The sequence below is a fragment of the Ambystoma mexicanum genome, chromosome 6p (genome assembly GCF_040938575.1).
Source record: "Ambystoma mexicanum isolate Mex_15411 chromosome 6p, UKY_AmexF1_1, whole genome shotgun sequence".
Taxonomy (NCBI): domain Eukaryota; kingdom Metazoa; phylum Chordata; class Amphibia; order Caudata; family Ambystomatidae; genus Ambystoma; species Ambystoma mexicanum.
This window is the reverse complement of record NC_090935.1, coordinates 197,587,020-197,596,573: the sequence shown is the minus strand read 5'-3', so window position 1 is coordinate 197,596,573 and position 9,554 is coordinate 197,587,020.

Genomic DNA, 9,554 nt, shown 5'->3' with positions numbered 1-9,554 from the left:
TGAAGTTAAAAGGATAGGACACTCAACAGCTTGATTCCTTCTCTTTAAAGACATGTATGTGCGCAGAGAACAATTTTCTCTAACTCTTGCATACGCAGTCACGATTCATAAATCACAAGATCTTACCCTAGATATTACCCTAGACAAAGCAATGATAGATATTGGTAACACAGTCTTTAAAGAGGCATGAGCTACGTAGCTTATGTACACTTGACAGTCTATTTCTAATCAACTTTGATGCAAGTAAAATAAATGCTGATATTCCTTGCATTTTAGAATACAATAGACTTTGCTCACTATACACTCCCCATCTAAACACATATTCTGTTCCACAAAAAGTAAAACATTATAAAAGAAAAATAAATCAAACAGAAAAGCAACAGGATGTCACAGCAAATCCTTCAAAGAGAGTAAAAGAAAGTAATACTTCATCAAGTACCACACTCAAAAAAGAATCAATTAGGGAAAGTAAACCAGGAACTTCTTCAAAGAAGGAAGACAAACTCCAAAAAAAGCAGTCAGATACAGAACTACCTGGTCCATTTAAACTCTCAAATATAGTTGGTGTAAGTTGCTACGCAAATGTAGCAATGAGTATTCTATTTCAATTACCACCAATTGTTGAGAACATTTACTTACACAGTACAGACCCATTATGTTTGCAAATGTTAGTACTTCACAGAAATGCAGCAAACAATCCTGACAACACGCATAGGGCCTCATTACGACCCCGACGCTAAACCATGGTGCTATTAGCACCATGGTCCATGCGGGGTCCGCCATGGTGAATGGCGGAATTACCGCCCCATTCCAAGGTTGGCGGGGCGGTAATTTCCCATTCACCATGGGCCCTTCCCCATTCCCATTTTTGCCCCATAGGGCTCAATGGGAATACTGAAGGCGCTAAGTACGGTGCCGCAAATTGCGGCACCGCACTTAGCATCAAGGTCCCTTTGCGGCACCCTACTTTAACGGCTGGTAAAACCAGCCGTTAAGGCCGGGTCCCACAAAGGGACCTCGTAATGAGGCGTTAAGGGTTTAACGGCGCCGACACCCTTTACGGCGCCGTTAAACCCTTAACGCCATGGTCGTAATGAGGCCCATAATGTTTATGTAATAAGACAACAAGTGGTCTACTGTGCTGGAATGGTGAAATTCACTATAAAATCACAGGAAGAGCCACAAGAATTTCTAATGTACTTACTACAAGTACTGGAAAACAAAAACATACCTATAAATGAAATCTTCCAGATTTCATACATGTGGAAGCATACATGCACTCTCTGCAACAACGTGACACAAGAAGAAATCCCCAATGAACGCTTCATATATATATATCAATACCTAATTGTGAATGCATTCCATTTTAGCAACTTGTACAAAATGCAAACCATGGCAGATTATGCTCTACCTGCAATTCAGATAATCACTCCACGTTAGTAATACAAACACATAGTAAATACGTAATACTAATGCTTCTACGTTACAATGCAGATGGTACCAAAAACAACTGCAAGCTGACTGGATTCACACATGGTCAAATATCACTTGGTAAGAAAACCTTCACAACAATAGGTATAATCTACCACGCAGGAGCCACAACCAATTCAGGGCACTACACTGCATATATAAAAAAGAAATGTGGATGGTTTCAATGTAATGATAGTACCACTACTCTAAAGCAGAGATTATCAGCAAATCTTACAAACGCTTATTTAATGTTCTTAAAACCAAAATTTGATAACTAAACTGTACTTAAACCTCAAGTAAACTTGTAGTAAAAAACATAAACTGTTAGAATATTCCAAAAGCTATCTAACTGCTCAAAGATTCTACAACCATTAATCACATAAATGAATACCACTAAATTAGAGCAAAAAATAGACAATTAGAATACGCCAATTGGTATCTAACTGTCCCAAAATTTAACAATATCCAAACAGATAAATCAATACCACTAGAATATATAAAAAAATAGACAGTTAGAATACGCCAATTGGTATCTAACTGTCCCAAAATTTAACAATATCCAAACAGATAAATCAATACCACTAAAATATATCAAAAAATAGACAGTTAGAATACGCCTACTGGTATCTAACTGCTGCAAAATTTCATAATATCCAAACAAATAAATAATATGTTACTGCTCCAAACAAAATGCAACAACCCAGTTTATACATCATTAGCCAGAAACAACAAATGAACACTGAAAACAAACAAACAAATAAACTGTAGCATAACAGAAATTTTTTTTTTTTTTTAATCCAACATGGATTTTTTTTTCTCCCACAGACCCAATGATTTTAGCAACAAACACAGAAATTGAGCAAATTGCACAGTACTCTGGTTTGTAATCTACTAAATAAGAGGATATGAGGGTCCACATAAAATGTTCATTATAAAATGTGAAAAGTCATTACAAAATACTAATACGAACATGCTAATTTCTTTTATCACAGAAATTAACAAGAAATACATGAACTCCAGTTACTAAACCAAACAGTAAGTATATCATATACTCAATGCCCTGCCCACAACCATCACAGCATATCACACCCACATTATCTTGTAACTTTGTTCCTTATAAATTTGTTTTTGACCCAAAGTTATAAGCAACTATAAATGTGATATGCTGCCGTGGTTGTGGCCAGGGCATAGAGTGTTGGGTGCATGGCCAAATGCCCATGCACCCAACACTCTATGCCCTGGCCACAACCACTGCAGCATATCACATCCATAGAGTAAAACATTTCAACTATGGCCTATGGAAACTTTTAATGTCCGCGGACATTACCAGTGTTCTTAGAACACTTACAATTTGCCAGCGAACAATACGGACAGCGTCTTCAGAACACCCCCTACAAACAATTCAGGACAACACGAAAGTTCTTAGAACACTTTCAACTCGACAACGAACAATACGGACAGCGTCCTCAGGACACCCCCTACAAACATTTCAGGGCAACACGTCTGTTCTTAGAACACTTTCAATTTGCCAGCGAACAATACGGACAGTGTTTTCAGGACACCCCCTACGAACATTTCAGGACAACGCGAGAGTTCTTAGAACACTTTCAACTTGACAACGAACAATACGGACAGCGTCATCAGAACACCCCCATTTTGTTTATTTGCGAACATTTCTGGACACCCCGAGTGTTCTTAGAACACATTCAACTTGCCACAGAACAATAAGGACAGCGTCCCCAGAACACCCCCCTTTTTGTTTATTTGCGAACATTTCAGAACACCGCAAGTCTTCTTAGAACAGTTTCAGCTTACTTGCGAACAAAACAGACACATATTGAGTCCTCAGAACACCCCCCATTCAGTTTATTTAGAACATTTCAAAACACCTGTGATGTCCGCAGACAAATCGAACACAAAAAGAACGTCTACCACATAAAAAAGCACAACATTTCACCTATCTCATACCCTTCCATCCTCCCCAAACACTCCTACACACCAACACACTCTACTAAATACACACTTAGAACAAACTTTCACCGCGCTGTCCGCGGACGTCCGCGAATCCAAGATGGCGGGTGCTACCGAAAATCTGACGCGCTTCACGCTTAACACCGTCCAATCAGCGAACACGTCGCATGTCCACGGACATCACGCAAGCCGATTGGCCAATCAGGACACTGTCCGTGGAGCGAACAGGGAAGTGTGTCCGTGAAGCGAACACAGATATCACTATTTTTTTTACCTACTTTTTGGTCATTTTAAAAAAAACTACTGGACGGATTTTCACCATTTGCAAAAGCACGCTTTCGGGGCCAAGCCGCTGCTCCTGGTCCAAATTTGGTGAAAATCCGCCCAGCGGTTTGGGCTGTAGGCGCGAGCAAAAACATTTTCCCATTCAGTCTATGGGGGAAAAAAAAGTTTTGGGACCCCCCCTATAACTTTGCCCCCCCTGGATGAATCCTCACCAAACTTTGCAAAAAAAATCAGAGTGGGCCATATATGCAAAGTTTGGTGAGGATTCGTCCAGGGGGAGCGAAGTTATAAGCCGTCCAAAAAGTGCTCTTCCTATGGAAACAGCAATTTAACCATAACTACATGGCCACTACTGTGGCCATGTAATATAATAGCATGGGTGAGAATACACAGGCTAAATACAGTCTATGGGGTTTCTAAAACTAGAGTAGGGTGAATGCTTTTTGTATTGATTTTTGTATCAGTTTTCTTCTTTTTTTTCTCCACAGTCTCACATGTAAGAAACTCTGAAAACACACACCCAATATAAATAAGACCCCCAAATACCTACTGTGTCACTGATAATGGGCAGTGATTTTTCACCCCTGATATCACTAGACCTATGAAAATATCTTTTAAAAAGAAATAAAACACAGACTCCCCAAAATGTATAGCTGCGGGCACAGAACTACTCTTACCCGTGGCTATATGTAGCCCTTTATTGCATTGAGTATTGCAGCGATTATTGGAAAACCGGCTGGAGAAAAATGCTTTCCTGCCCCCAAGCCCTCACAAGTGGACTCCTCATCTGTGTCAGCTCCCCGCACTCCCCAGATGGCCTCCTCACCTCCCCTGCCTCACCCTTTATCCCCCTCAACAAACAGTGTTTCGTTGACACAGTTTGCATTGAGATGTCAACTATTCAAGGCTATAGCTGTGGCTACAGAAAGCTTTATGTTGCGAGCTCAGTCCCTGGACCTCCTATAACTCCCAAATTTCACTTGGTGTCCTCCAGCAACCTCCCCACCTGTAGACCTAAGTCATTTGCAAATATTGTAACCTGCAAATAGCTGTTTAACTACTTTTCTTATCCTACGCTATAACTGGGTTATCTCTTGCATCGAGAGAAAAACAAGAAGGAGGATTTTTCATTTCGTAACCACCTGGTTTTGGGTACATTCAGGAGATCTAGCTATCTATTTTTGAGAAGGTGCTCCCCCTTCTACGTCATATGCAAATAACTACTGCATGGAATAACCCCAAACCACACATGGATCTCGAGTCAATGCTTCATGCCCAAGTTGTTTCAGACATGGTCCAAATCCGTTGAGCGGACTGGGATGTGTGCTGTGTGGACTGTGTGCTTTGGCAAAAATTGACCTTGTTTGTCTATGGGAAAATTAATGGGAAGTAGGCTGTATTTTTGGAGGAAAAAAAAAAGTTTTCTTCTTAATAACGTTTCTATTTTTCAACAAATCCTTCTGCAACTTTGCAGTCAGGGAGGGCATGCAAGTCCTCAATCGAGTCTGGGATTTCCATCAAATCTGTTATTTGGATCAAATGTTATTAATGATTGAATTTTGAGGGGTTCCTATGGTAGTCTGACTCACCTTAACTATAGGGCAGTGATAGCTGCCCTATAATATATATATAGGTGCACCTTGTAAACCCCACACTCACAATTCTTACAGCTGTCGTCTTCTCATAGCAAGGGAATCTTCTCTTATTTTACATGTTTGCAACTCATTCTTCCTAACCACTTGACTAAAGATATCCTTTTATCAACCACTCCATTCCGAGATTTAATGCGGCACCTTCCGCAACTCTTGTCACAGGGAATCTTCTCATAAATATAACACTTTATCAGAATATCCCATTCTATTAGACCCTGTTCCTCCCACCTTTGTTTATCACTACAATACTCTCATACTTACATTATTCATGGATCCAGTATCACTCCTCACTCACCGGGACACTCACCTTCACCCTTCGGGGCACCTCAAAGGGGATCGGGGCAGGATTTTCAACAGGGTGCTCCTGACAACCTTTTCCAATATCACACCTGATTCTCCAGTCTCCACGGGCTACTCAGCAGTCCACAGGCTCGCAACAGGAAGAAGTCCACCATCCGGGGGAACTGGTCAACCATCCTCTGCTACCATTACATAATGGAGGGCCCAAAATACCAGTCTTTGTGCAGACCAGGTAGGCCAGAAAATCCTGGGGGCCAGAAACAGAAGTGGCAGAGTAAATGACAAAGGCCTGTTTTTATTTAAAAATTGTAAAAAAGCAGTCAAGCACACACGTCTCAAAGCTCTCTACTTTCAGAATACAAAACAGCAGATTAAAAGGCAAAAATATGTCACTTCAGATGTCACAAAGTTATGTGGGTTAGTAAAACCTACGCAAAGGTGGGATTGGGTTAGTTGAGTCATGTAAGTATGCAATCTATAGGGGCCAGCAGTCTGATTGGTCTTACTCTATCTGATGGTTTCACCTAATGCCACCTCCAACTTGATAATTGCAGTCGTATGTCATCTTCACATCTTTGGATTGGTTCATGCAACTGTAGAAAAACAACACTGATTGATTGGATCTGGCTTTGCCAACCTTGGTCACTTGGCCGGTCATCAGCACAAGCGCAACAATTTATGGCAGAGGGATCGACATCCATGTGCCACTTTTTCCCAATTATAACCCACCATCTCTGATTTCCTAGGTCAAGGCTTCAGCTTTGAACAAGATTCTATCTTGTATCTTTTGTTCTGGGAATTAAGAGGGAGTGAAGGTTTCAGCTCCTCTATGTCTGGAGCTAATGAATATCCCCTGTCTTTTAGTCCTGAGTACCATGTGAGAAGACCATACGTTGAGTTATTCTGCAGGTGTTATTACTCTCTCTGTCTTCTGGAGACTTGTTTGAGCTATAATTCTCTCATTATTAGCCTTAGTTAACATGCACCTGGTTCTTGAGAGCTGTCTTTTGCTTTTTTTAATCTGAGAGAAATATGTCTTGCACGTGGGAATTGTTTATCTGGTATGTTCTTCTGTACCAGTCCAAACCTCCCTTTCCCATGGTAACCTTGATGGACAGATGCAGTTTATGTTCAATTGTATTCATTCTTGTTCCTTTTAGCTAAATCAGCAGGCTTGTTTTTCCCAACAGTTTCGATGTTCCTTCCAAATTTCCCATTCACTTGGACATGGCAGCTGTTAGGAAAGATTTTAGTAAGTGCAATTCTTCCTCCATTTATGGACCCCCCAAACTTTTTGCTTTTGTGTGGCCATCCTAACCTGACTTTTTTCTAGTGGAGCTCAGCCTAGCTATACCCCTCTTTTGAACAGTGCTTTGTCGCCAACCTCGATTTCAATAGGAAGAACCGCCGGCAGGTGGAATCGCCGGCCAGTCCGAAGGCCATACAAAGGCCTGTTCCTGCGCCTGTTCGGAGCACTGTGGGCCTGGGCCAGAGATGCTGCCCGATAGATTTGGCAAGTATAGGCCCCTGAACACCCGCCACCCCATCTGCAGAACTATCTTGGGCCCCGTTATATCCTATCGGCCAAGGAGACGTCACTGTTGAGCTAGTACTATCAAGCATCTATATACCCACCAGGCCATGTGAGTAAACCACCAGCTGCAATAATCAAACACTTCATGCCCATTGTGCCAGTGTATTAGATGGAGGGCTTTCAGCTAGTATAACACTGTCTTGTTTGACAATCACTCTGTTTTAAGTGCCATAGCGTCCCACGATGACTTTGATTTTACCTTGCCTTGGTTGCCAAATTGTACAATATATCACTCAATTTTTCTACACCCTTTCCTTTTTGCTGCCGCACTCTGCACCTGCCCGCTTACTAGCATGCCAAAGGCTTGTCCATCCATAGAGCCTAATACCTGTTCGTGTCATGAATGCCAACTGACCTCATTGTCTGTGTTGTGCCCTATGGTCACTAGTAGACCACATTCATACTGTGTTATGCCCTATGGTCACTAGTACATCACATTCATACCGTGTTGTGCCTTATGGTCCCTAGTAGACCACATTCATACTGTGTTATGCCCTATGGTCACTAGTAGACCACATTCATAATGTGTTGTGCCTTATGGTCCCTAGAAGACCACATTTAGACTGTGTTGTGCCCTATGGTCACTAGTAGACCACATTCATACCGTGTTGTGCCTTATGGTCCCTAGTAGACCACATTCATACCGTGTTGTGCCCTATGGTCACTAGTAGACCACATTTAGACTGTGTTGTGCCCTATGGTCCCTAGTAGACCACATTCATACCGTGTTGTGCCTTATGGTCCCTAGTAGACCACATTTAGACTGTGTTGTGCCCTATGGTCAGAAGAAGCTGCACTGCTATTGTTTACTGCCTAACACTGCATTTCTGCGCCATTCTCTGATAGTGGAATCTAGGCAGATTGCCATTGCCACTTTGCTATGTATTCGCTGTCCGTCCTCACCTGCTTAATTAGCACGCTACTCACATTTATGACCACACTGCACCCCTCTACATTAAAGCACATCCCCCACTATCAAACCAGCCGGCGTCATCCAACTCACAGGATGGACCTCCCGCCTAAGCCCTCACACACTCCAAATAACACAGCACTAATGATACCCAACCTCAGCCTCAGACCATCTACCACCATGCCACCCCTACTCACTTACCACACAGAAACTGCAGACTTAGCTCACGCACCCCTAAAGTGCACACTCTCCACACCCGTGATAACACTTACATATGCCACAAACCCAAACACACACCTACGACACAGAACAGTAACTCCGACTCTCATTGTACTACTATACCTAAAACAGACACCCATTCCATACCCACAAAAATCTCTTGCCCATGCCCAACGATATACAAATGCGCCTTAATCAATGTACGATCACTCAATGCCCACGCATTAGAAGTAAATGACCTAATAACTACCCAAAATCTAGACTTACTCACGATCACAGAGACTTGGCTCAACAAAGCTTCCGGCCCAGCCATTTCACTAGCCCTACCACAAGGATATGCCATCCTTAGGCAAGACAGGATAGCTAGAACAGGAGGGGGGGTAGCCATTATTCATAAAGAAACACTCTCCATCAGAACCGTACCCCACCAAGAGGAAGATAATATTGACATCCTATCAGTCAAATTAACACTCTCTCCAAATAGCACAATAAATATTCATACCATTTACCGTCCTCCGGGCCCAACCTCTAATTTCATAGGTCAAGTCAATCACCTCCTAGGAAACAACCTTAAAAAATCCACAAAATCACTACTCTTAGGGGACCTTAACTTAGGATTCAACGACCCTAAGGAAAAAATTGCTATCTCTCTAGCCAAAGACCTCCAAGACCTAGGCTTCTCCCAAAAGAGCACCTTGCCTACTCATGCTAAAGGTCGCATCCTAGACTGGATTATAGACCACAACTGTAACACAACCATCACATACAATACGAGCCTCCCATAGACAGACCACAACCTTCTCCTATTTGACATCCCTATCGTACTAAGCGCCAAAGTGCCTACTAAAGCACCAGCGACCTTAGCCAGAAGCGCAAAAAAACTCACTGCAGACAACATCAGCGCACTTCTCAATCTACCTTGCCTAGCGCCTCCGTTCTCCGCCGACCCCAACACCCTCGCAGAAATATTCAAAGACACCATCACTATGGCTGTCAACTCTGTTGCCCCATTGGAAAACAAAAAAGAAAAAAAATCCTTCCACTCCAATTCATGGTTCACAGAGGAACTCCAGACACTGCGCAAAGACAAACGCTTAGCCCTAAAAAACTGGCAGCATAACCCATGCGACACTACGAAAGCTAACTTTAAATC